This window comes from Garra rufa, chromosome 2, assembly GCF_049309525.1.
Source record: "Garra rufa chromosome 2, GarRuf1.0, whole genome shotgun sequence".
Taxonomy (NCBI): domain Eukaryota; kingdom Metazoa; phylum Chordata; class Actinopteri; order Cypriniformes; family Cyprinidae; genus Garra; species Garra rufa.
Window position 1 is genome coordinate 62,407,232 of NC_133362.1, and position 23,662 is coordinate 62,430,893.

The window sequence follows — 23,662 nt, forward strand, 5'->3', positions numbered from 1 at the left end:
AGTCAGGGGAGGGATTTAGTTATCTTTTCCTTTATTCGTTTTACAGCAAGCGATCACCAGGAGATTGCTGGCTGTGTACTTTTTGCAAGTTTCCATAGTGTAGTGGTTATCACGTTCGCCTCACACGCGAAAGGTCCCCAGTTCGAAACTGGGTGGAAACAGGTACTGGCTTTTTCCAAAATTGCTTAAGCCAGGCTCTGCTGCATTCTTAGTCAACACTACAAAGGCCTCTTCTGCCAAGTAGTGTTAAAAGAAGAGAGGCTCCCCGTCAGGTTTCTGTAGTGGTCATCACGTTTGCTTTACACGCGAAAGGTCCTTGGTTCCAAACTGAGCGGAAACAGCTTTTTGCCTTGGACGTAAAACATTAATTGTTTGCATCGTCAGACGAGAGATTTAGTAATCTTTTCTTTTATAGGTTTTTCAACAAGCGATCACCACGAGATTGCTGGCTGTCTTCTCTGTATAAGTTTCTGTAGTGTAATGGTTATCACGTTCACCTCACACACAAAAGGTCCCCAGTTTGAAACTGTTTTGAAACAGCTGTTGGCTTTTTCCAAAATTGTTTAAGTAGGGATCTACTGCTTTCTTCGTAAACACTACAAATGCCTTCTGCCAAGTGGATTTACCGAGCAGAAACAGAGTTTCTCTTTTGTGGGAAAACATGAAATGTTTGCAAAGTCAGGTGAGGTGTTTAATTATCTTTTCCTTAGTTCGCTCTTCCACAAGCGATCACCAGGAGATTGCTGGCAGTCGTTTCTGCGAAGGATTCCATAGTGTAGTGGTTGTCACGTTTGCCGCATGCGAAAGGTCCCCAGTTCGAAACTTGGTGGTAACAGCTGGTGGCTTTTTCCAAAATTGCTTAAGTAGGGATCTGTTGCTTTCTTCGTCAACACTACAAAGGCCTTCTGCCAAGCCGAGTTAAAAGAACGGTGGATTGCAATCAAGTTTCTGTAGTGTAGTGGTCATCACGTTCGCCTAACACGCGAAAGGTCCTCGGTTCGAAACCGAGCAGAAACAGAGTTTCTCTTTTGTGGGTAAACATGAACTGTTTGCAAAGTCAGGGGAGGGATTTAGTTATCTTTTCCTTTATTCGTTTTACAGCAAGCGATCACCAGGAGATTGCTGGCTGTGTACTTTTTGCAAGTTTCCATAGTGTAGTGGTTATCACGTTCGCCTCACACGCGAAAGGTCCCCAGTTCGAAACTGGGTGGAAACAGGTACTGGCTTTTTCCAAAATTGCTTAAGCCAGGCTCTGCTGCATTCTTAGTCAACACTACAAAGGCCTCTTCTGCCAAGTAGTGTTAAAAGAAGAGAGGCTCCCCGTCAGGTTTCTGTAGTGGTCATCACGTTTGCTTTACACGCGAAAGGTCCTTGGTTCCAAACTGAGCGGAAACAGCTTTTTGCCTTGGACGTAAAACATTAATTGTTTGCATCGTCAGACGAGAGATTTAGTAATCTTTTCTTTTATAGGTTTTTCAACAAGCGATCACCACGAGATTGCTGGCTGTCTTCTCTGTATAAGTTTCTGTAGTGTAATGGTTATCACGTTCACCTCACACACAAAAGGTCCCCAGTTTGAAACTGTTTTGAAACAGCTGTTGGCTTTTTCCAAAATTGTTTAAGTAGGGATCTACTGCTTTCTTCGTAAACACTACAAATGCCTTCTGCCAAGTGGATTTACCGAGCAGAAACAGAGTTTCTCTTTTGTGGGAAAACATGAAATGTTTGCAAAGTCAGGTGAGGTGTTTAATTATCTTTTCCTTAGTTCGCTCTTCCACAAGCGATCACCAGGAGATTGCTGGCAGTCGTTTCTGCGAAGGATTCCATAGTGTAGTGGTTGTCACGTTTGCCGCATGCGAAAGGTCCCCAGTTCGAAACTTGGTGGTAACAGCTGGTGGCTTTTTCCAAAATTGCTTAAGTAGGGATCTGTTGCTTTCTTCGTCAACACTACAAAGGCCTTCTGCCAAGCCGAGTTAAAAGAACGGTGGATTGTAATCAAGTTTCTGTAGTGTAGTGGTCATCACGTTCGCCTAACACGCGAAAGGTCCTCGGTTCGAAACCGAGCAGAAACAGAGTTTCTCTTTTGTGGGTAAACATGAACTGTTTGCAAAGTCAGGGGAGGGATTTAGTTATCTTTTCCTTTATTCGTTTTACAGCAAGCGATCACCAGGAGATTGCTGGCTGTGTACTTTTTGCAAGTGTCCATAGTGTAGTGGTTATCACGTTCGCCTCACACGCGAAAGGTCCCCAGTTCGAAACTGGGTGGAAACAGGTACTGGCTTTTTCCAAAATTGCTTAAGCCAGGCTCTGCTGCATTCTTAGTCAACACTACAAAGGCCTCTTCTGCCAAGTAGTGTTAAAAGAAGAGAGGCTCCCCGTCAGGTTTCTGTAGTGGTCATCACGTTTGCTTTACACGCGAAAGGTCCTCGGTTCCAAACTGAGCGGAAACAGCTTTTTGCCTTGGACGTAAAACATTAATTGTTTGCATCGTCAGACGAGAGATTTAGTAATCTTTTCCTTTATAGGTTTTTCAACAAGCGATCACCACGAGATTGCTGGCTGTCTTCTCTGCACAAGTTTCTGTAGTGTAATGGTTATCATGTTCACCTCACACACAAAAGGTCCCCAGTTTGAAACTGTTTTGAAACAGCTGTTGGCTTTTTCCAAAATTGTTTAAGTAGGGATCTACTGCTTTCTTCGTAAACACTACAAATGCCTTCTGCCAAGTGGATTTACCGAGCAGAAACAGAGTTTCTCTTTTGTGGGAAAACATGAAATGTTTGCAAAGTCAGGTGAGGTGTTTAATTATCTTTTCCTTAGTTCGCTCTTCCACAAGCGATCACCAGGAGATTGCTGGCAGTCGTTTCTGCGAAGGATTCCATAGTGTAGTGGTTGTCACGTTTGCCGCATGCGAAAGGTCCCCAGTTCGAAACTTGGTGGTAACAGCTGGTGGCTTTTTCCAAAATTGCTTAAGTAGGGATCTGTTGCTTTCTTCGTCAACACTACAAAGGCCTTCTGCCAAGCCGAGTTAACAGAACGGTGGATCGTAATCAAGTTTCTGTAGTGTAGTGGTCATCACGTTCGCCTAACACGCGAAAGGTCCTCGGTTCGAAACCGAGCAGAAACAGTGTTTCTCTTTCGTGGGTAAACATGAACTGTTTGCAAAGTCAGGGGAGGGATTTAGTTATCTTTTCCTTTATTCGTTTTACAGCAAGCGATCACCAGGAGATTGCTGGCTGTGTACTTTTTGCAAGTTTCCATAGTGTAGTGGTTATCACGTTCGCCTTACACGCGAAAGGTCCCCAGTTCGAAACTGGGTGGAAACAGCTACTGACTTTTTCCAAATTTGCTTAAGCCAGGCTCTGCTGCATTCTTAGTCAACACTACAAAGGCCTCTTCTGCCAAGTAGTGTTAAAAGAAGAGAGGCTCCCCGTCAGGTTTCTGTAGTGGTCCTCACGTTCGCTTTACACGCGAAAGGTCCTCTGTTTCAAACTGAGCGGAAACAGCTTTTTGCCTTGGACGTAAAACATTAATTGTTTGCATCGTCAGACGAGAGATTTAGTAATCTTTTCCTTTATAGGTTTTTCAACAAGCGATCACCACGAGATTGCTGGCTGTCTTCTCTGCACAAGTTTCTGTAGTGTAATGGTTATCACATTCACCTCACATACGAAAGGTCCCCAGTTTAAAACTGTGCTGAAACAGCTGTTGGCTTTTTCCAAAATTGTTTAAGTGGGGATCTACTGCTTTCTTCGTAAACAATACAATTGCCTTCTGCCAAGTGGATTTACCGAGCAGAGACAGTGTTTCTCTTTTGTGGGAAAACATGAAATGTTTGCAAAGTCAGGTGAGGTGTTTAATTATCTTTTCCTTAGTTCGCTCTTCTACAAGCGATCACCAGGAGATTGCTGGCAGTCATCTCTGCACGGGATTCCATAGTGTAGTGGTTGTCACGTTTGCCGCATGCGAAAGGTCCCCAGTTCGAAACTGGGTGGCAACAGCTGGTGGCTTTTTCCAAAATTGCTTAAGTAGGGATCTGTTGCTTTATTCGTCAACACTACAAAGGCCTTCTGCCAAGCCGAGTTAAAAGAACGGTAGATCCTAATCAAGTTTCTGTAGTGTAGTGGTCATCACGTTCGCCTAACACGCGAAAGGTCCTCGGTTCGAAACCGAGCAGAAACAGAGTTTCTCTTTTGTGGGTAAACATGAACTGTTTGCAAAGTCAGGGGAGGGATTTAGTTATCTTTTCCTTTATTCGTTTTACAGCAAGCGATCACCAGGAGATTGCTGGCTGTGTACTTTTTGCAAGTTTCCATAGTGTAGTGGTTATCACGTTCGCCTCACACGCGAAAGGTCCCCAGTTCGAAACTGGGTGGAAACAGGTACTGGCTTTTTCCAAAATTGCTTAAGCCAGGCTCTGCTGCATTCTTAGTCAACACTACAAAGGCCTCTTCTGCCAAGTAGTGTTAAAAGAAGAGAGGCTCCCCGTCAGGTTTCTGTAGTGGTCATCACGTTTGCTTTACACGCGAAAGGTCCTTGGTTCCAAACTGAGCGGAAACAGCTTTTTGCCTTGGACGTAAAACATTAATTGTTTGCATCGTCAGACGAGAGATTTAGTAATCTTTTCTTTTATAGGTTTTTCAACAAGCGATCACCACGAGATTGCTGGCTGTCTTCTCTGTATAAGTTTCTGTAGTGTAATGGTTATCACGTTCACCTCACACACAAAAGGTCCCCAGTTTGAAACTGTTTTGAAACAGCTGTTGGCTTTTTCCAAAATTGTTTAAGTAGGGATCTACTGCTTTCTTCGTAAACACTACAAATGCCTTCTGCCAAGTGGATTTACCGAGCAGAAACAGAGTTTCTCTTTTGTGGGAAAACATGAAATGTTTGCAAAGTCAGGTGAGGTGTTTAATTATCTTTTCCTTAGTTCGCTCTTCCACAAGCGATCACCAGGAGATTGCTGGCAGTCGTTTCTGCGAAGGATTCCATAGTGTAGTGGTTGTCACGTTTGCCGCATGCGAAAGGTCCCCAGTTCGAAACTTGGTGGTAACAGCTGGTGGCTTTTTCCAAAATTGCTTAAGTAGGGATCTGTTGCTTTCTTCGTCAACACTACAAAGGCCTTCTGCCAAGCCGAGTTAAAAGAACGGTGGATTGTAATCAAGTTTCTGTAGTGTAGTGGTCATCACGTTCGCCTAACACGCGAAAGGTCCTCGGTTCGAAACCGAGCAGAAACAGAGTTTCTCTTTTGTGGGTAAACATGAACTGTTTGCAAAGTCAGGGGAGGGATTTAGTTATCTTTTCCTTTATTCGTTTTACAGCAAGCGATCACCAGGAGATTGCTGGCTGTGTACTTTTTGCAAGTGTCCATAGTGTAGTGGTTATCACGTTCGCCTCACACGCGAAAGGTCCCCAGTTCGAAACAGGTACTGGCTTTTTCCAAAATTGCTTAAGCCAGGCTCTGCTGCATTCTTAGTCAACACTACAAAGGCCTCTTCTGCCAAGTAGTGTTAAAAGAAGAGAGGCTCCCCGTCAGGTTTCTGTAGTGGTCATCACGTTTGCTTTACACGCGAAAGGTCCTCGGTTCCAAACTGAGCGGAAACAGCTTTTTGCCTTGGACGTAAAACATTAATTGTTTGCATCGTCAGACGAGAGATTTAGTAATCTTTTCCTTTATAGGTTTTTCAACAAGCGATCACCACGAGATTGCTGGCTGTCTTCTCTGCACAAGTTTCTGTAGTGTAATGGTTATCACGTTCACCTCACACACAAAAGGTCCCCAGTTTGAAACTGTTTTGAAACAGCTGTTGGCTTTTTCCAAAATTGTTTAAGTAGGGATCTACTGCTTTCTTCGTAAACACTACAAATGCCTTCTGCCAAGTGGATTTACCGAGCAGAAACAGAGTTTCTCTTTTGTGGGAAAACATGAAATGTTTGCAAAGTCAGGTGAGGTGTTTAATTATCTTTTCCTTAGTTCGCTCTTCCACAAGCGATCACCAGGAGATTGCTGGCAGTCGTTTCTGAGAAGGATTCCATAGTGTAGTGGTTGTCACGTTTGCCGCATGCGAAAGGTCCCCAGTTCGAAACTTGGTGGTAACAGCTGGTGGCTTTTTCCAAAATTGCTTAAGTAGGGATCTGTTGCTTTCTTCGTCAACACTACAAAGGCCTTCTGCCAAGCCGAGTTAACAGAACGGTGGATCGTAATCAAGTTTCTGTAGTGTAGTGGTCATCACGTTCGCCTAACACGCGAAAGGTCCTCGGTTCGAAACCGAGCAGAAACAGTGTTTCTCTTTCGTGGGTAAACATGAACTGTTTGCAAAGTCAGGGGAGGGATTTAGTTATCTTTTCCTTTATTCGTTTTACAGCAAGCGATCACCAGGAGATTGCTGGCTGTGTACTTTTTGCAAGTTTCCATAGTGTAGTGGTTATCACGTTCGCCTTACACGCGAAAGGTCCCCAGTTCGAAACTGGGTGGAAACAGCTACTGACTTTTTCCAAATTTGCTTAAGCCAGGCTCTGCTGCATTCTTAGTCAACACTACAAAGGCCTCTTCTGCCAAGTAGTGTTAAAAGAAGAGAGGCTCCCCGTCAGGTTTCTGTAGTGGTCCTCACGTTCGCTTTACACGCGAAAGGTCCTCTGTTTCAAACTGAGCGGAAACAGCTTTTTGCCTTGGACGTAAAACATTAATTGTTTGCATCGTCAGACGAGAGATTTAGTAATCTTTTCCTTTATAGGTTTTTCAACAAGCGATCACCACGAGATTGCTGGCTGTCTTCTCTGCACAAGTTTCTGTAGTGTAATGGTTATCACATTCACCTCACATACGAAAGGTCCCCAGTTTAAAACTGTGCTGAAACAGCTGTTGGCTTTTTCCAAAATTGTTTAAGTGGGGATCTACTGCTTTCTTCGTAAACACTACAAATGCCTTCTGCCAAGTGGATTTACCGAGCAGAGACAGTGTTTCTCTTTTGTGGGAAAACATGAAATGTTTGCAAAGTCAGGTGAGGTGTTTAATTATCTTTTCCTTAGTTCGCTCTTCTACAAGCGATCACCAGGAGATTGCTGGCAGTCGTTTCTGCGAAGGATTCCATAGTGTAGTGGTTGTCACGTTTGCCGCATGCGAAAGGTCCCCAGTTCGAAACTTGGTGGTAACAGCTGGTGGCTTTTTCCAAAATTCCTTAAGTAGGGATCTGTTGCTTTCTTCGTCAACACTACAAAGGCCTTCTGCCAAGCCGAGTTAAAAGAATTTGGATTGTAATCAAGTTTCTGTAGTGTAGTGGTCATCACGTTCGCCTAACACGCGAAAGGTCCTCGGTTCGAAACCGAGCAGAAACAGAGTTTCTCTTTTGTGGGTAAACATGAACTGTTTGCAAAGTCAGGGGAGGGATTTAGTTATCTTTTCCTTTATTCGTTTTACAGCAAGCGATCACCAGGAGATTGCTGGCTGTGTACTTTTTGCAAGTGTCCATAGTGTAGTGGTTATCACGTTCGCCTCACACGCGAAAGGTCCCCAGTTCGAAACTGGGTGGAAACAGGTACTGGCTTTTTCCAAAATTGCTTAAGCCAGGCTCTGCTGCATTCTTAGTCAACACTACAAAGGCCTCTTCTGCCAAGTAGTGTTAAAAGAAGAGAGGCTCCCCGTCAGGTTTCTGTAGTGGTCATCACGTTTGCTTTACACGCGAAAGGTCCTCGGTTCCAAACTGAGCGGAAACAGCTTTTTGCCTTGGACGTAAAACATTAATTGTTTGCATCGTCAGACGAGAGATTTAGTAATCTTTTCCTTTATAGGTTTTTCAACAAGCGATCACCACGAGATTGCTGGCTGTCTTCTCTGCACAAGTTTCTGTAGTGTAATGGTTATCACGTTCACCTCACACACAAAAGGTCCCCAGTTTGAAACTGTTTTGAAACAGCTGTTGGCTTTTTCCAAAATTGTTTAAGTAGGGATCTACTGCTTTCTTCGTAAACACTACAAATGCCTTCTGCCAAGTGGATTTACTGAGCAGAAACAGAGTTTCTCTTTTGTGGGAAAACATGAAATGTTTGCAAAGTCAGGTGAGGTGTTTAATTATCTTTTCCTTAGTTCGCTCTTCCACAAGCGATCACCAGGAGATTGCTGGCAGTCGTTTCTGCGAAGGATTCCATAGTGTAGTGGTTGTCACGTTTGCCGCATGCGAAAGGTCCCCAGTTCGAAACTTGGTGGTAACAGCTGGTGGCTTTTTCCAAAATTCCTTGAGTAGGGATCTGTTGCTTTCTTCGTCAACACTACAAAGGCCTTCTGCCAAGCCGAGTTAACAGAACGGTGGATCGTAATCAAGTTTCTGTAGTGTAGTGGTCATCACGTTCGCCTAACACGCGAAAGGTCCTCGGTTCGAAACCGAGCAGAAACAGTGTTTCTCTTTCGTGGGTAAACATGAACTGTTTGCAAAGTCAGGGGAGGGATTTAGTTATCTTTTCCTTTATTCGTTTTACAGCAAGCGATCACCAGGAGATTGCTGGCTGTGTACTTTTTGCAAGTTTCTGTAGTGTAATGGTTATCACATTCACCTCACATACGAAAGGTCCCCAGTTTAAAACTGTGCTGAAACAGCTGTTGGCTTTTTCCAAAATTGTTTAAGTGGGGATCTACTGCTTTCTTCGTAAACAATACAATTGCCTTCTGCCAAGTGGATTTACCGAGCAGAGACAGTGTTTCTCTTTTGTGGGAAAACATGAAATGTTTGCAAAGTCAGGTGAGGTGTTTAATTATCTTTTCCTTAGTTCGCTCTTCTACAAGCGATCACCAGGAGATTGCTGGCAGTCATCTCTGCACGGGATTCCATAGTGTAGTGGTTGTCACGTTTGCCGCATGCGAAAGGTCCCCAGTTCGAAACTGGGTGGCAACAGCTGGTGGCTTTTTCCAAAATTGCTTAAGTAGGGATCTGTTGCTTTATTCGTCAACACTACAAAGGCCTTCTGCCAAGCCGAGTTAAAAGAACGGTAGATCCTAATCAAGTTTCTGTAGTGTAGTGGTCATCACGTTCGCCTAACACGCGAAAGGTCCTCGGTTCGAAACCGAGCAGAAACAGAGTTTCTCTTTTGTGGGTAAACATGAACTGTTTGCAAAGTCAGGGGAGGGATTTAGTTATCTTTTCCTTTATTCGTTTTACAGCAAGCGATCACCAGGAGATTGCTGGCTGTGTACTTTTTGCAAGTTTCCATAGTGTAGTGGTTATCACGTTCGCCTCACACGCGAAAGGTCCCCAGTTCGAAACTGGGTGGAAACAGGTACTGGCTTTTTCCAAAATTGCTTAAGCCAGGCTCTGCTGCATTCTTAGTCAACACTACAAAGGCCTCTTCTGCCAAGTAGTGTTAAAAGAAGAGAGGCTCCCCGTCAGGTTTCTGTAGTGGTCATCACGTTTGCTTTACACGCGAAAGGTCCTTGGTTCCAAACTGAGCGGAAACAGCTTTTTGCCTTGGACGTAAAACATTAATTGTTTGCATCGTCAGACGAGAGATTTAGTAATCTTTTCTTTTATAGGTTTTTCAACAAGCGATCACCACGAGATTGCTGGCTGTCTTCTCTGTATAAGTTTCTGTAGTGTAATGGTTATCACGTTCACCTCACACACAAAAGGTCCCCAGTTTGAAACTGTTTTGAAACAGCTGTTGGCTTTTTCCAAAATTGTTTAAGTAGGGATCTACTGCTTTCTTCGTAAACACTACAAATGCCTTCTGCCAAGTGGATTTACCGAGCAGAAACAGAGTTTCTCTTTTGTGGGAAAACATGAAATGTTTGCAAAGTCAGGTGAGGTGTTTAATTATCTTTTCCTTAGTTCGCTCTTCCACAAGCGATCACCAGGAGATTGCTGGCAGTCGTTTCTGCGAAGGATTCCATAGTGTAGTGGTTGTCACGTTTGCCGCATGCGAAAGGTCCCCAGTTCGAAACTTGGTGGTAACAGCTGGTGGCTTTTTCCAAAATTGCTTAAGTAGGGATCTGTTGCTTTCTTCGTCAACACTACAAAGGCCTTCTGCCAAGCCGAGTTAAAAGAACGGTGGATTGTAATCAAGTTTCTGTAGTGTAGTGGTCATCACGTTCGCCTAACACGCGAAAGGTCCTCGGTTCGAAACCGAGCAGAAACAGAGTTTCTCTTTTGTGGGTAAACATGAACTGTTTGCAAAGTCAGGGGAGGGATTTAGTTATCTTTTCCTTTATTCGTTTTACAGCAAGCGATCACCAGGAGATTGCTGGCTGTGTACTTTTTGCAAGTGTCCATAGTGTAGTGGTTATCACGTTCGCCTCACACGCGAAAGGTCCCCAGTTCGAAACAGGTACTGGCTTTTTCCAAAATTGCTTAAGCCAGGCTCTGCTGCATTCTTAGTCAACACTACAAAGGCCTCTTCTGCCAAGTAGTGTTAAAAGAAGAGAGGCTCCCCGTCAGGTTTCTGTAGTGGTCATCACGTTTGCTTTACACGCGAAAGGTCCTCGGTTCCAAACTGAGCGGAAACAGCTTTTTGCCTTGGACGTAAAACATTAATTGTTTGCATCGTCAGACGAGAGATTTAGTAATCTTTTCCTTTATAGGTTTTTCAACAAGCGATCACCACGAGATTGCTGGCTGTCTTCTCTGCACAAGTTTCTGTAGTGTAATGGTTATCACGTTCACCTCACACACAAAAGGTCCCCAGTTTGAAACTGTTTTGAAACAGCTGTTGGCTTTTTCCAAAATTGTTTAAGTAGGGATCTACTGCTTTCTTCGTAAACACTACAAATGCCTTCTGCCAAGTGGATTTACCGAGCAGAAACAGAGTTTCTCTTTTGTGGGAAAACATGAAATGTTTGCAAAGTCAGGTGAGGTGTTTAATTATCTTTTCCTTAGTTCGCTCTTCCACAAGCGATCACCAGGAGATTGCTGGCAGTCGTTTCTGAGAAGGATTCCATAGTGTAGTGGTTGTCACGTTTGCCGCATGCGAAAGGTCCCCAGTTCGAAACTTGGTGGTAACAGCTGGTGGCTTTTTCCAAAATTGCTTAAGTAGGGATCTGTTGCTTTCTTCGTCAACACTACAAAGGCCTTCTGCCAAGCCGAGTTAACAGAACGGTGGATCGTAATCAAGTTTCTGTAGTGTAGTGGTCATCACGTTCGCCTAACACGCGAAAGGTCCTCGGTTCGAAACCGAGCAGAAACAGTGTTTCTCTTTCGTGGGTAAACATGAACTGTTTGCAAAGTCAGGGGAGGGATTTAGTTATCTTTTCCTTTATTCGTTTTACAGCAAGCGATCACCAGGAGATTGCTGGCTGTGTACTTTTTGCAAGTTTCCATAGTGTAGTGGTTATCACGTTCGCCTTACACGCGAAAGGTCCCCAGTTCGAAACTGGGTGGAAACAGCTACTGACTTTTTCCAAATTTGCTTAAGCCAGGCTCTGCTGCATTCTTAGTCAACACTACAAAGGCCTCTTCTGCCAAGTAGTGTTAAAAGAAGAGAGGCTCCCCGTCAGGTTTCTGTAGTGGTCCTCACGTTCGCTTTACACGCGAAAGGTCCTCTGTTTCAAACTGAGCGGAAACAGCTTTTTGCCTTGGACGTAAAACATTAATTGTTTGCATCGTCAGACGAGAGATTTAGTAATCTTTTCCTTTATAGGTTTTTCAACAAGCGATCACCACGAGATTGCTGGCTGTCTTCTCTGCACAAGTTTCTGTAGTGTAATGGTTATCACATTCACCTCACATACGAAAGGTCCCCAGTTTAAAACTGTGCTGAAACAGCTGTTGGCTTTTTCCAAAATTGTTTAAGTGGGGATCTACTGCTTTCTTCGTAAACACTACAAATGCCTTCTGCCAAGTGGATTTACCGAGCAGAGACAGTGTTTCTCTTTTGTGGGAAAACATGAAATGTTTGCAAAGTCAGGTGAGGTGTTTAATTATCTTTTCCTTAGTTCGCTCTTCTACAAGCGATCACCAGGAGATTGCTGGCAGTCGTTTCTGCGAAGGATTCCATAGTGTAGTGGTTGTCACGTTTGCCGCATGCGAAAGGTCCCCAGTTCGAAACTTGGTGGTAACAGCTGGTGGCTTTTTCCAAAATTCCTTAAGTAGGGATCTGTTGCTTTCTTCGTCAACACTACAAAGGCCTTCTGCCAAGCCGAGTTAAAAGAATTTGGATTGTAATCAAGTTTCTGTAGTGTAGTGGTCATCACGTTCGCCTAACACGCGAAAGGTCCTCGGTTCGAAACCGAGCAGAAACAGAGTTTCTCTTTTGTGGGTAAACATGAACTGTTTGCAAAGTCAGGGGAGGGATTTAGTTATCTTTTCCTTTATTCGTTTTACAGCAAGCGATCACCAGGAGATTGCTGGCTGTGTACTTTTTGCAAGTGTCCATAGTGTAGTGGTTATCACGTTCGCCTCACACGCGAAAGGTCCCCAGTTCGAAACTGGGTGGAAACAGGTACTGGCTTTTTCCAAAATTGCTTAAGCCAGGCTCTGCTGCATTCTTAGTCAACACTACAAAGGCCTCTTCTGCCAAGTAGTGTTAAAAGAAGAGAGGCTCCCCGTCAGGTTTCTGTAGTGGTCATCACGTTTGCTTTACACGCGAAAGGTCCTCGGTTCCAAACTGAGCGGAAACAGCTTTTTGCCTTGGACGTAAAACATTAATTGTTTGCATCGTCAGACGAGAGATTTAGTAATCTTTTCCTTTATAGGTTTTTCAACAAGCGATCACCACGAGATTGCTGGCTGTCTTCTCTGCACAAGTTTCTGTAGTGTAATGGTTATCACGTTCACCTCACACACAAAAGGTCCCCAGTTTGAAACTGTTTTGAAACAGCTGTTGGCTTTTTCCAAAATTGTTTAAGTAGGGATCTACTGCTTTCTTCGTAAACACTACAAATGCCTTCTGCCAAGTGGATTTACTGAGCAGAAACAGAGTTTCTCTTTTGTGGGAAAACATGAAATGTTTGCAAAGTCAGGTGAGGTGTTTAATTATCTTTTCCTTAGTTCGCTCTTCCACAAGCGATCACCAGGAGATTGCTGGCAGTCGTTTCTGCGAAGGATTCCATAGTGTAGTGGTTGTCACGTTTGCCGCATGCGAAAGGTCCCCAGTTCGAAACTTGGTGGTAACAGCTGGTGGCTTTTTCCAAAATTCCTTGAGTAGGGATCTGTTGCTTTCTTCGTCAACACTACAAAGGCCTTCTGCCAAGCCGAGTTAACAGAACGGTGGATCGTAATCAAGTTTCTGTAGTGTAGTGGTCATCACGTTCGCCTAACACGCGAAAGGTCCTCGGTTCGAAACCGAGCAGAAACAGTGTTTCTCTTTCGTGGGTAAACATGAACTGTTTGCAAAGTCAGGGGAGGGATTTAGTTATCTTTTCCTTTATTCGTTTTACAGCAAGCGATCACCAGGAGATTGCTGGCTGTGTACTTTTTGCAAGTTTCTGTAGTGTAATGGTTATCACATTCACCTCACATACGAAAGGTCCCCAGTTTAAAACTGTGCTGAAACAGCTGTTGGCTTTTTCCAAAATTGTTTAAGTGGGGATCTACTGCTTTCTTCGTAAACAATACAATTGCCTTCTGCCAAGTGGATTTACCGAGCAGAGACAGTGTTTCTCTTTTGTGGGAAAACATGAAATGTTTGCAAAGTCAGGTGAGGTGTTTAATTATCTTTTCCTTAGTTCGCTCTTCTACAAGCGATCACCAGGAGATTGCTGGCAGTCATCTCTGCACGGGATTCCATAGTGTAGTGGTTGTCACGTTTGCCGCATGCGAAAGGTCCCCAGTTCGAAACTGGGTGGCAACAGCTGGTGGCTTTTTCCAAAATTGCTTAAGTAGGGATCTGTTGCTTTATTCGTCAACACTACAAAGGCCTTCTGCCAAGCCGAGTTAAAAGAACGGTAGATCCTAATCAAGTTTCTGTAGTGTAGTGGTCATCACGTTCGCCTAACACGCGAAAGGTCCTCGGTTCGAAACCGAGCAGAAACAGAGTTTCTCTTTTGTGGGTAAACATGAACTGTTTGCAAAGTCAGGGGAGGGATTTAGTTATCTTTTCCTTTATTCGTTTTACAGCAAGCGATCACCAGGAGATTGCTGGCTGTGTACTTTTTGCAAGTTTCCATAGTGTAGTGGTTATCACGTTCGCCTCACACGCGAAAGGTCCCCAGTTCGAAACTGGGTGGAAACAGGTACTGGCTTTTTCCAAAATTGCTTAAGCCAGGCTCTGCTGCATTCTTAGTCAACACTACAAAGGCCTCTTCTGCCAAGTAGTGTTAAAAGAAGAGAGGCTCCCCGTCAGGTTTCTGTAGTGGTCATCACGTTTGCTTTACACGCGAAAGGTCCTTGGTTCCAAACTGAGCGGAAACAGCTTTTTGCCTTGGACGTAAAACATTAATTGTTTGCATCGTCAGACGAGAGATTTAGTAATCTTTTCTTTTATAGGTTTTTCAACAAGCGATCACCACGAGATTGCTGGCTGTCTTCTCTGTATAAGTTTCTGTAGTGTAATGGTTATCACGTTCACCTCACACACAAAAGGTCCCCAGTTTGAAACTGTTTTGAAACAGCTGTTGGCTTTTTCCAAAATTGTTTAAGTAGGGATCTACTGCTTTCTTCGTAAACACTACAAATGCCTTCTGCCAAGTGGATTTACCGAGCAGAAACAGAGTTTCTCTTTTGTGGGAAAACATGAAATGTTTGCAAAGTCAGGTGAGGTGTTTAATTATCTTTTCCTTAGTTCGCTCTTCCACAAGCGATCACCAGGAGATTGCTGGCAGTCGTTTCTGCGAAGGATTCCATAGTGTAGTGGTTGTCACGTTTGCCGCATGCGAAAGGTCCCCAGTTCGAAACTTGGTGGTAACAGCTGGTGGCTTTTTCCAAAATTGCTTAAGTAGGGATCTGTTGCTTTCTTCGTCAACACTACAAAGGCCTTCTGCCAAGCCGAGTTAAAAGAACGGTGGATTGTAATCAAGTTTCTGTAGTGTAGTGGTCATCACGTTCGCCTAACACGCGAAAGGTCCTCGGTTCGAAACCGAGCAGAAACAGAGTTTCTCTTTTGTGGGTAAACATGAACTGTTTGCAAAGTCAGGGGAGGGATTTAGTTATCTTTTCCTTTATTCGTTTTACAGCAAGCGATCACCAGGAGATTGCTGGCTGTGTACTTTTTGCAAGTGTCCATAGTGTAGTGGTTATCACGTTCGCCTCACACGCGAAAGGTCCCCAGTTCGAAACAGGTACTGGCTTTTTCCAAAATTGCTTAAGCCAGGCTCTGCTGCATTCTTAGTCAACACTACAAAGGCCTCTTCTGCCAAGTAGTGTTAAAAGAAGAGAGGCTCCCCGTCAGGTTTCTGTAGTGGTCATCACGTTTGCTTTACACGCGAAAGGTCCTCGGTTCCAAACTGAGCGGAAACAGCTTTTTGCCTTGGACGTAAAACATTAATTGTTTGCATCGTCAGACGAGAGATTTAGTAATCTTTTCCTTTATAGGTTTTTCAACAAGCGATCACCACGAGATTGCTGGCTGTCTTCTCTGCACAAGTTTCTGTAGTGTAATGGTTATCACGTTCACCTCACACACAAAAGGTCCCCAGTTTGAAACTGTTTTGAAACAGCTGTTGGCTTTTTCCAAAATTGTTTAAGTAGGGATCTACTGCTTTCTTCGTAAACACTACAAATGCCTTCTGCCAAGTGGATTTACCGAGCAGAAACAGAGTTTCTCTTTTGTGGGAAAACATGAAATGTTTGCAAAGTCAGGTGAGGTGTTTAATTATCTTTTCCTTAGTTCGCTCTTCCACAAGCGATCACCAGGAGATTGCTGGCAGTCGTTTCTGAGAAGGATTCCATAGTGTAGTGGTTGTCACGTTTGCCGCATGCGAAAGGTCCCCAGTTCGAAACTTGATGGTAACAGCTGGTGGCTTTTTCCAAAATTGCTTAAGTAGGGATCTGTTGCTTTCTTCGTCAACACTACAAAGGCCTTCTGCCAAGCCGAGTTAACAGAACGGTGGATCGTAATCAAGTTTCTGTAGTGTAGTGGTCATCACGTTCGCCTAACACGCGAAAGGTCCTCGGTTCGAAACCGAGCAGAAACAGTGTTTCTCTTTCGTGGGTAAACATGAACTGTTTGCAAAGTCAGGGGAGGGATTTAGTTATCTTTTCCTTTATTCGTTTTACAGCAAGCGATCACCAGGAGATTGCTGGCTGTGTACTTTTTGCAAGTTTCCATAGTGTAGTGGTTATCACGTTCGCCTTACACGCGAAAGGTCCCCAGTTCGAAACTGGGTGGAAACAGCTACTGACTTTTTCCAAATTTGCTTAAGCCAGGCTCTGCTGCATTCTTAGTCAACACTACAAAGGCCTCTTCTGCCAAGTAGTGTTAAAAGAAGAGAGGCTCCCCGTCAGGTTTCTGTAGTGGTCCTCACGTTCGCTTTACACGCGAAAGGTCCTCTGTTTCAAACTGAGCGGAAACAGCTTTTTGCCTTGGACGTAAAACATTAATTGTTTGCATCGTCAGACGAGAGATTTAGTAATCTTTTCCTTTATAGGTTTTTCAACAAGCGATCACCACGAGATTGCTGGCTGTCTTCTCTGCACAAGTTTCTGTAGTGTAATGGTTATCACATTCACCTCACATACGAAAGGTCCCCAGTTTAAAACTGTGCTGAAACAGCTGTTGGCTTTTTCCAAAATTGTTTAAGTGGGGATCTACTGCTTTCTTCGTAAACACTACAAATGCCTTCTGCCAAGTGGATTTACCGAGCAGAGACAGTGTTTCTCTTTTGTGGGAAAACATGAAATGTTTGCAAAGTCAGGTGAGGTGTTTAATTATCTTTTCCTTAGTTCGCTCTTCTACAAGCGATCACCAGGAGATTGCTGGCAGTCGTTTCTGCGAAGGATTCCATAGTGTAGTGGTTGTCACGTTTGCCGCATGCGAAAGGTCCCCAGTTCGAAACTTGGTGGTAACAGCTGGTGGCTTTTTCCAAAATTCCTTAAGTAGGGATCTGTTGCTTTCTTCGTCAACACTACAAAGGCCTTCTGCCAAGCCGAGTTAAAAGAATTTGGATTGTAATCAAGTTTCTGTAGTGTAGTGGTCATCACGTTCGCCTAACACGCGAAAGGTCCTCGGTTCGAAACCGAGCAGAAACAGAGTTTCTCTTTTGTGGGTAAACATGAACTGTTTGCAAAGTCAGGGGAGGGATTTAGTTATCTTTTCCTTTATTCGTTTTACAGCAAGCGATCACCAGGAGATTGCTGGCTGTGTACTTTTTGCAAGTGTCCATAGTGTAGTGGTTATCACGTTCGCCTCACACGCGAAAGGTCCCCAGTTCGAAACTGGGTGGAAACAGGTACTGGCTTTTTCCAAAATTGCTTAAGCCAGGCTCTGCTGCATTCTTAGTCAACACTACAAAGGCCTCTTCTGCCAAGTAGTGTTAAAAGAAGAGAGGCTCCCCGTCAGGTTTCTGTAGTGGTCATCACGTTTGCTTTACACGCGAAAGGTCCTCGGTTCCAAACTGAGCGGAAACAGCTTTTTGCCTTGGACGTAAAACATTAATTGTTTGCATCGTCAGACGAGAGATTTAGTAATCTTTTCCTTTATAGGTTTTTCAACAAGCGATCACCACGAGATTGCTGGCTGTCTTCTCTGCACAAGTTTCTGTAGTGTAATGGTTATCACGTTCACCTCACACACAAAAGGTCCCCAGTTTGAAACTGTTTTGAAACAGCTGTTGGCTTTTTCCAAAATTGTTTAAGTAGGGATCTACTGCTTTCTTCGTAAACACTACAAATGCCTTCTGCCAAGTGGATTTACCGAGCAGAAACAGAGTTTCTCTTTTGTGGGAAAACATGAAATGTTTGCAAAGTCAGGTGAGGTGTTTAATTATCTTTTCCTTAGTTCGCTCTTCCACAAGCGATCACCAGGAGATTGCTGGCAGTCGTTTCTGCGAAGGATTCCATAGTGTAGTGGTTGTCACGTTTGCCGCATGCGAAAGGTCCCCAGTTCGAAACTTGGTGGTAACAGCTGGTGGCTTTTTCCAAAATTCCTTGAGTAGGGATCTGTTGCTTTCTTCGTCAACACTACAAAGGCCTTCTGCCAAGCCGAGTTAACAGAACGGTGGATCGTAATCAAGTTTCTGTAGTGTAGTGGTCATCACGTTCGCCTAACACGCGAAAGGTCCTCGGTTCGAAACCGAGCAGAAACAGTGTTTCTCTTTCGTGGGTAAACATGAACTGTTTGCAAAGTCAGGGGAGGGATTTAGTTATCTTTTCCTTTATTCGTTTTACAGCAAGCGATCACCAGGAGATTGCTGGCTGTGTACTTTTTGCAAGTTTCTGTAGTGTAATGGTTATCACATTCACCTCACATACGAAAGGTCCCCAGTTTAAAACTGTGCTGAAACAGCTGTTGGCTTTTTCCAAAATTGTTTAAGTGGGGATCTACTGCTTTCTTCGTAAACAATACAATTGCCTTCTGCCAAGTGGATTTACCGAGCAGAGACAGTGTTTCTCTTTTGTGGGAAAACATGAAATGTTTGCAAAGTCAGGTGAGGTGTTTAATTATCTTTTCCTTAGTTCGCTCTTCTACAAGCGATCACCAGGAGATTGCTGGCAGTCATCTCTGCACGGGATTCCATAGTGTAGTGGTTGTCACGTTTGCCGCATGCGAAAGGTCCCCAGTTCGAAACTGGGTGGCAACAGCTGGTGGCTTTTTCCAAAATTGCTTAAGTAGGGATCTGTTGCTTTATTCGTCAACACTACAAAGGCCTTCTGCCAAGCCGAGTTAAAAGAACGGTAGATCCTAATCAAGTTTCTGTAGTGTAGTGGTCATCACGTTCGCCTAACACGCGAAAGGTCCTCGGTTCGAAACCGAGCAGAAACAGAGTTTCTCTTTTGTGGGTAAACATGAACTGTTTGCAAAGTCAGGGGAGGGATTTAGTTATCTTTTCCTTTATTCGTTTTACAGCAAGCGATCACCAGGAGATTGCTGGCTGTGTACTTTTTGCAAGTTTCCATAGTGTAGTGGTTATCACGTTCGCCTCACACGCGAAAGGTCCCCAGTTCGAAACTGGGTGGAAACAGGTACTGGCTTTTTCCAAAATTGCTTAAGCCAGGCTCTGCTGCATTCTTAGTCAACACTACAAAGGCCTCTTCTGCCAAGTAGTGTTAAAAGAAGAGAGGCTCCCCGTCAGGTTTCTGTAGTGGTCATCACGTTTGCTTTACACGCGAAAGGTCCTTGGTTCCAAACTGAGCGGAAACAGCTTTTTGCCTTGGACGTAAAACATTAATTGTTTGCATCGTCAGAAGAGAGATTTAGTAATCTTTTCCTTTATAGGTTTTTCAACAAGCGATCACCACGAGATTGCTGGCTGTCTTCTCTGCACAAGTTTCTGTAGTGTAATGGTTATCACATTCACCTCACATACGAAAGGTCCCCAGTTTAAAACTGTGCTGAAACAGCTGTTGGCTTTTTCCAAAATTGTTTAAGTGGGGATCTACTGCTTTCTTCGTAAACAATACAATTGCCTTCTGCCAAGTGGATTTACCGAGCAGAGACAGTGTTTCTCTTTTGTGGGAAAACATGAAATGTTTGCAAAGTCAGGTGAGGTGTTTAATTATCTTTTCCTTAGTTCGCTCTTCTACAAGCGATCACCAGGAGATTGCTGGCAGTCATCTCTGCACGGGATTCCATAGTGTAGTGGTTGTCACGTTTGCCGCATGCGAAAGGTCCCCAGTTCGAAACTGGGTTGCAACAGCTGGTGGCTTTTTCCAAAATTGCTTAAGTAGGGATCTGTTGCTTTATTCGTCAACACTACAAAGGCCTTCTGCCAAGCCGAGTTAAAAGAACGGTAGATCCTAATCAAGTTTCTGTAGTGTAGTGGTCATCACGTTCGCCTAACACGCGAAAGGTCCTCGGTTCGAAACCGAGCAGAAACAGGTACTGGCTTTTTCCAAAATTGCTTAAGCCAGGCTCTGCTGCATTCTTAGTCAACACTACAAAGGCCTCTTCTGCCAAGTAGTGTTAAAAGAAGAGAGGCTCCCCGTCAGGTTTCTGTAGTGGTCATCACGTTTGCTTTACACGCGAAAGGTCCTCGGTTCCAAACTGAGCGGAAACAGCTTTTTGCCTTGGACGTAAAACATTAATTGTTTGCATCGTCAGACGAGAGATTTAGTAATCTTTTCTTTTATAGGTTTTTCAACAAGCGATCACCACGAGATTGCTGGCTGTCTTCTCTGTATAAGTTTCTGTAGTGTAATGGTTATCACGTTCACCTCACACACAAAAGGTCCCCAGTTTGAAACTGTTTTGAAACAGCTGTTGGCTTTTTCCAAAATTGTTTAAGTAGGGATCTACTGCTTTCTTCGTAAACACTACAAATGCCTTCTGCCAAGTGGATTTACCGAGCAGAAACAGAGTTTCTCTTTTGTGGGAAAACATGAAATGTTTGCAAAGTCAGGTGAGGTGTTTAATTATCTTTTCCTTAGTTCGCTCTTCCACAAGCGATCACCAGGAGATTGCTGGCAGTCGTTTCTGCGAAGGATTCCATAGTGTAGTGGTTGTCACGTTTGCCGCATGCGAAAGGTCCCCAGTTCGAAACTTGGTGGTAACAGCTGGTGGCTTTTTCCAAAATTGCTTAAGTAGGGATCTGTTGCTTTCTTCGTCAACACTACAAAGGCCTTCTGCCAAGCCGAGTTAACAGAACGGTGGATCGTAATCAAGTTTCTGTAGTGTAGTGGTCATCACGTTCGCCTAACACGCGAAAGGTCCTCGGTTCGAAACCGAGCAGAAACAGTTTTTCTCTTTCGTGGGTAAACATGAACTGTTTGCAAAGTCAGGGGAGGGATTTAGTTATCTTTTCCTTTATTCGTTTTACAGCAAGCGATCACCAGGAGATTGCTGGCTGTGTACTTTTTGCAAGTTTCCATAGTGTAGTGGTTATCACGTTCGCCTTACACGCGAAAGGTCCCCAGTTCGAAACTGGGTGGAAACAGCTACTGACTTTTTCCAAATTTGCTTAAGCCAGGCTCTGCTGCATTCTTAGTCAACACTACAAAGGCCTCTTCTGCCAAGTAGTGTTAAAAGAAGAGAGGCTCCCCGTCAGGTTTCTGTAGTGGTCCTCACGTTCGCTTTACACGCGAAAGGTCCTCTGTTTCAAACTGAGCGGAAACAGCTTTTTGCCTTGGACGTAAAACATTAATTGTTTGCATCGTCAGACGAGAGATTTAGTAATCTTTTCCTTTATAGGTTTTTCAACAAGCGATCACCACGAGATTGCTGGCTGTCTTCTCTGCACAAGTTTCTGTAGTGTAATGGTTATCACATTCACCTCACATACGAAAGGTCCCCAGTTTAAAACTGTGCTGAAACAGCTGTTGGCTTTTTCCAAAATTGTTTAAGTGGGGATCTACTGCTTTCTTCGTAAACAATACAATTGCCTTCTGCCAAGTGGATTTACCGAGCAGAGACAGTGTTTCTCTTTTGTGGGAAAACATGAAATGTTTGCAAAGTCAGGTGAGGTGTTTAATTATCTTTTCCTTAGTTCGCTCTTCTACAAGCGATCACCAGGAGATTGCTGGCAGTCATCTCTGCACGGGATTCCATAGTGTAGTGGTTGTCACGTTTGCCGCATGCGAAAGGTCCCCAGTTCGAAACTGGGTGGCAACAGCTGGTGGCTTTTTCCAAAATTGCTTAAGTAGGGATCTGTTGCTTTATTCGTCAACACTACAAAGGCCTTCTGCCAAGCCGAGTTAAAAGAACGGTAGATCCTAATCAAGTTTCTGTAGTGTAGTGGTCATCACGTTCGCCTAACACGCGAAAGGTCCTCGGTTCGAAACCGAGCAGAAACAGAGTTTCTCTTTTGTGGGTAAACATGAACTGTTTGCAAAGTCAGGGGAGGGATTTAGTTATCTTTTCCTTTATTCGTTTTACAGCAAGCGATCACCAGGAGATTGCTGGCTGTGTACTTTTTGCAAGTTTCCATAGTGTAGTGGTTATCACGTTCGCCTCACACGCGAAAGGTCCCCAGTTCGAAACTGGGTGGAAACAGGTACTGGCTTTTTCCAAAATTGCTTAAGCCAGGCTCTGCTGCATTCTTAGTCAACACTACAAAGGCCTCTTCTGCCAAGTAGTGTTAAAAGAAGAGAGGCTCCCCGTCAGGTTTCTGTAGTGGTCATCACGTTTGCTTTACACGCGAAAGGTCCTTGGTTCCAAACTGAGCGGAAACAGCTTTTTGCCTTGGACGTAAAACATTAATTGTTTGCATCGTCAGACGAGAGATTTAGTAATCTTTTCTTTTATAGGTTTTTCAACAAGCGATCACCACGAGATTGCTGGCTGTCTTCTCTGTATAAGTTTCTGTAGTGTAATGGTTATCACGTTCACCTCACACACAAAAGGTCCCCAGTTTGAAACTGTTTTGAAACAGCTGTTGGCTTTTTCCAAAATTGTTTAAGTAGGGATCTACTGCTTTCTTCGTAAACACTACAAATGCCTTCTGCCAAGTGGATTTACCGAGCAGAAACAGAGTTTCTCTTTTGTGGGAAAACATGAAATGTTTGCAAAGTCAGGTGAGGTGTTTAATTATCTTTTCCTTAGTTCGCTCTTCCACAAGCGATCACCAGGAGATTGCTGGCAGTCATCTCTGCACAGGATTCCATAGTGTAGTGGTTGTCACGTTTGCCGCATGCGAAAGGTCCCCAGTTCGAAACTTGGTGGTAACAGCTGGTGGCTTTTTCCAAAATTGCTTAAGTAGGGATCTGTTGCTTTCTTCGTCAACACTACAAAGGCCTTCTGCCAAGCCGAGTTAAAAGAACGGTGGATTGTAATCAAGTTTCTGTGGTGTAGTGGTCATCACGTTCGCCTAACACGCGAAAGGTCCTCGGTTCGAAACCGAGCAGAAACAGAGTTTCTCTTTTGTGGGTAAACATGAACTGTTTGCAAAGTCAGGGGAGGGATTTAGTTATCTTTTCCTTTATTCGTTTTACAGCAAGCGATCACCAGGAGATTGCTGGCTGTGTACTTTTTGCAAGTGTCCATAGTGTAGTGGTTATCACGTTCGCCTCACACGCGAAAGGTCCCCAGTTCGAAACAGGTACTGGCTTTTTCCAAAATTGCTTAAGCCAGGCTCTGCTGCATTCTTAGTCAACACTACAAAGGCCTCTTCTGCCAAGTAGTGTTAAAAGAAGAGAGGCTCCCCGTCAGGTTTCTGTAGTGGTCATCACGTTTGCTTTACACGCGAAAGGTCCTCGGTTCCAAACTGAGCGGAAACAGCTTTTTGCCTTGGACGTAAAACATTAATTGTTTGCATCGTCAGACGAGAGATTTAGTAATCTTTTCCTTTATAGGTTTTTCAACAAGCGATCACCACGAGATTGCTGGCTGTCTTCTCTGCACAAGTTTCTGTAGTGTAATGGTTATCACGTTCACCTCACACACAAAAGGTCCCCAGTTTGAAACTGTTTTGAAACAGCTGTTGGCTTTTTCCAAAATTGTTTAAGTAGGGATCTACTGCTTTCTTCGTAAACACTACAAATGCCTTCTGCCAAGTGGATTTACCGAGCAGAAACAGAGTTTCTCTTTTGTGGGAAAACATGAAATGTTTGCAAAGTCAGGTGAGGTGTTTAATTATCTTTTCCTTAGTTCGCTCTTCCACAAGCGATCACCAGGAGATTGCTGGCAGTCGTTTCTGCGAAGGATTCCATAGCGT

The 23,662-nt window shown here is 44.0% G+C and overlaps 1 protein-coding gene and 39 non-coding genes across 40 annotated transcripts in view; all 40 read left to right on the top strand.

The window, feature by feature from the left end:
* LOC141325654 (uncharacterized) overlaps positions 1-23,662 on the top strand; it is a 246,712-nt gene that overhangs the window by 132,117 nt on the left and 90,933 nt on the right. The gene's annotated exons all lie outside the window — the stretch shown is intronic.
* On the top strand, positions 89-161 carry trnav-cac (transfer RNA valine (anticodon CAC)). Its single transcript has one exon. It is a non-coding gene; the product is annotated as a tRNA-Val (tRNA).
* On the top strand, positions 945-1,017 carry trnav-aac (transfer RNA valine (anticodon AAC)). The gene has a single exon. It is a non-coding gene; the product is annotated as a tRNA-Val (tRNA).
* Positions 1,144-1,216, top strand: trnav-cac (transfer RNA valine (anticodon CAC)). Its single transcript has one exon. It is a non-coding gene; the product is annotated as a tRNA-Val (tRNA).
* trnav-aac (transfer RNA valine (anticodon AAC)) lies at positions 2,000-2,072 on the top strand. Its single transcript has one exon. It is a non-coding gene; the product is annotated as a tRNA-Val (tRNA).
* On the top strand, positions 2,199-2,271 carry trnav-cac (transfer RNA valine (anticodon CAC)). Its single transcript has one exon. It is a non-coding gene; the product is annotated as a tRNA-Val (tRNA).
* On the top strand, positions 3,055-3,127 carry trnav-aac (transfer RNA valine (anticodon AAC)). Its single transcript has one exon. It is a non-coding gene; the product is annotated as a tRNA-Val (tRNA).
* Positions 3,254-3,326, top strand: trnav-uac (transfer RNA valine (anticodon UAC)). Its single transcript has one exon. It is a non-coding gene; the product is annotated as a tRNA-Val (tRNA).
* trnav-aac (transfer RNA valine (anticodon AAC)) lies at positions 4,110-4,182 on the top strand. The gene has a single exon. It is a non-coding gene; the product is annotated as a tRNA-Val (tRNA).
* On the top strand, positions 4,309-4,381 carry trnav-cac (transfer RNA valine (anticodon CAC)). Its single transcript has one exon. It is a non-coding gene; the product is annotated as a tRNA-Val (tRNA).
* On the top strand, positions 5,165-5,237 carry trnav-aac (transfer RNA valine (anticodon AAC)). Its single transcript has one exon. It is a non-coding gene; the product is annotated as a tRNA-Val (tRNA).
* On the top strand, positions 6,209-6,281 carry trnav-aac (transfer RNA valine (anticodon AAC)). Its single transcript has one exon. It is a non-coding gene; the product is annotated as a tRNA-Val (tRNA).
* On the top strand, positions 6,408-6,480 carry trnav-uac (transfer RNA valine (anticodon UAC)). Its single transcript has one exon. It is a non-coding gene; the product is annotated as a tRNA-Val (tRNA).
* Positions 7,263-7,335, top strand: trnav-aac (transfer RNA valine (anticodon AAC)). Its single transcript has one exon. It is a non-coding gene; the product is annotated as a tRNA-Val (tRNA).
* trnav-cac (transfer RNA valine (anticodon CAC)) lies at positions 7,462-7,534 on the top strand. The gene has a single exon. It is a non-coding gene; the product is annotated as a tRNA-Val (tRNA).
* On the top strand, positions 8,318-8,390 carry trnav-aac (transfer RNA valine (anticodon AAC)). Its single transcript has one exon. It is a non-coding gene; the product is annotated as a tRNA-Val (tRNA).
* Positions 8,995-9,067, top strand: trnav-aac (transfer RNA valine (anticodon AAC)). Its single transcript has one exon. It is a non-coding gene; the product is annotated as a tRNA-Val (tRNA).
* trnav-cac (transfer RNA valine (anticodon CAC)) lies at positions 9,194-9,266 on the top strand. The gene has a single exon. It is a non-coding gene; the product is annotated as a tRNA-Val (tRNA).
* Positions 10,050-10,122, top strand: trnav-aac (transfer RNA valine (anticodon AAC)). Its single transcript has one exon. It is a non-coding gene; the product is annotated as a tRNA-Val (tRNA).
* On the top strand, positions 11,094-11,166 carry trnav-aac (transfer RNA valine (anticodon AAC)). The gene has a single exon. It is a non-coding gene; the product is annotated as a tRNA-Val (tRNA).
* On the top strand, positions 11,293-11,365 carry trnav-uac (transfer RNA valine (anticodon UAC)). Its single transcript has one exon. It is a non-coding gene; the product is annotated as a tRNA-Val (tRNA).
* trnav-aac (transfer RNA valine (anticodon AAC)) lies at positions 12,148-12,220 on the top strand. Its single transcript has one exon. It is a non-coding gene; the product is annotated as a tRNA-Val (tRNA).
* trnav-cac (transfer RNA valine (anticodon CAC)) lies at positions 12,347-12,419 on the top strand. The gene has a single exon. It is a non-coding gene; the product is annotated as a tRNA-Val (tRNA).
* On the top strand, positions 13,203-13,275 carry trnav-aac (transfer RNA valine (anticodon AAC)). Its single transcript has one exon. It is a non-coding gene; the product is annotated as a tRNA-Val (tRNA).
* Positions 13,880-13,952, top strand: trnav-aac (transfer RNA valine (anticodon AAC)). The gene has a single exon. It is a non-coding gene; the product is annotated as a tRNA-Val (tRNA).
* On the top strand, positions 14,079-14,151 carry trnav-cac (transfer RNA valine (anticodon CAC)). The gene has a single exon. It is a non-coding gene; the product is annotated as a tRNA-Val (tRNA).
* Positions 14,935-15,007, top strand: trnav-aac (transfer RNA valine (anticodon AAC)). Its single transcript has one exon. It is a non-coding gene; the product is annotated as a tRNA-Val (tRNA).
* Positions 15,979-16,051, top strand: trnav-aac (transfer RNA valine (anticodon AAC)). Its single transcript has one exon. It is a non-coding gene; the product is annotated as a tRNA-Val (tRNA).
* Positions 16,178-16,250, top strand: trnav-uac (transfer RNA valine (anticodon UAC)). Its single transcript has one exon. It is a non-coding gene; the product is annotated as a tRNA-Val (tRNA).
* Positions 17,033-17,105, top strand: trnav-aac (transfer RNA valine (anticodon AAC)). Its single transcript has one exon. It is a non-coding gene; the product is annotated as a tRNA-Val (tRNA).
* trnav-cac (transfer RNA valine (anticodon CAC)) lies at positions 17,232-17,304 on the top strand. Its single transcript has one exon. It is a non-coding gene; the product is annotated as a tRNA-Val (tRNA).
* Positions 18,088-18,160, top strand: trnav-aac (transfer RNA valine (anticodon AAC)). The gene has a single exon. It is a non-coding gene; the product is annotated as a tRNA-Val (tRNA).
* Positions 18,765-18,837, top strand: trnav-aac (transfer RNA valine (anticodon AAC)). The gene has a single exon. It is a non-coding gene; the product is annotated as a tRNA-Val (tRNA).
* trnav-cac (transfer RNA valine (anticodon CAC)) lies at positions 18,964-19,036 on the top strand. The gene has a single exon. It is a non-coding gene; the product is annotated as a tRNA-Val (tRNA).
* trnav-aac (transfer RNA valine (anticodon AAC)) lies at positions 19,820-19,892 on the top strand. Its single transcript has one exon. It is a non-coding gene; the product is annotated as a tRNA-Val (tRNA).
* trnav-aac (transfer RNA valine (anticodon AAC)) lies at positions 20,676-20,748 on the top strand. Its single transcript has one exon. It is a non-coding gene; the product is annotated as a tRNA-Val (tRNA).
* Positions 20,875-20,947, top strand: trnav-uac (transfer RNA valine (anticodon UAC)). Its single transcript has one exon. It is a non-coding gene; the product is annotated as a tRNA-Val (tRNA).
* trnav-aac (transfer RNA valine (anticodon AAC)) lies at positions 21,731-21,803 on the top strand. The gene has a single exon. It is a non-coding gene; the product is annotated as a tRNA-Val (tRNA).
* trnav-cac (transfer RNA valine (anticodon CAC)) lies at positions 21,930-22,002 on the top strand. The gene has a single exon. It is a non-coding gene; the product is annotated as a tRNA-Val (tRNA).
* On the top strand, positions 22,786-22,858 carry trnav-aac (transfer RNA valine (anticodon AAC)). The gene has a single exon. It is a non-coding gene; the product is annotated as a tRNA-Val (tRNA).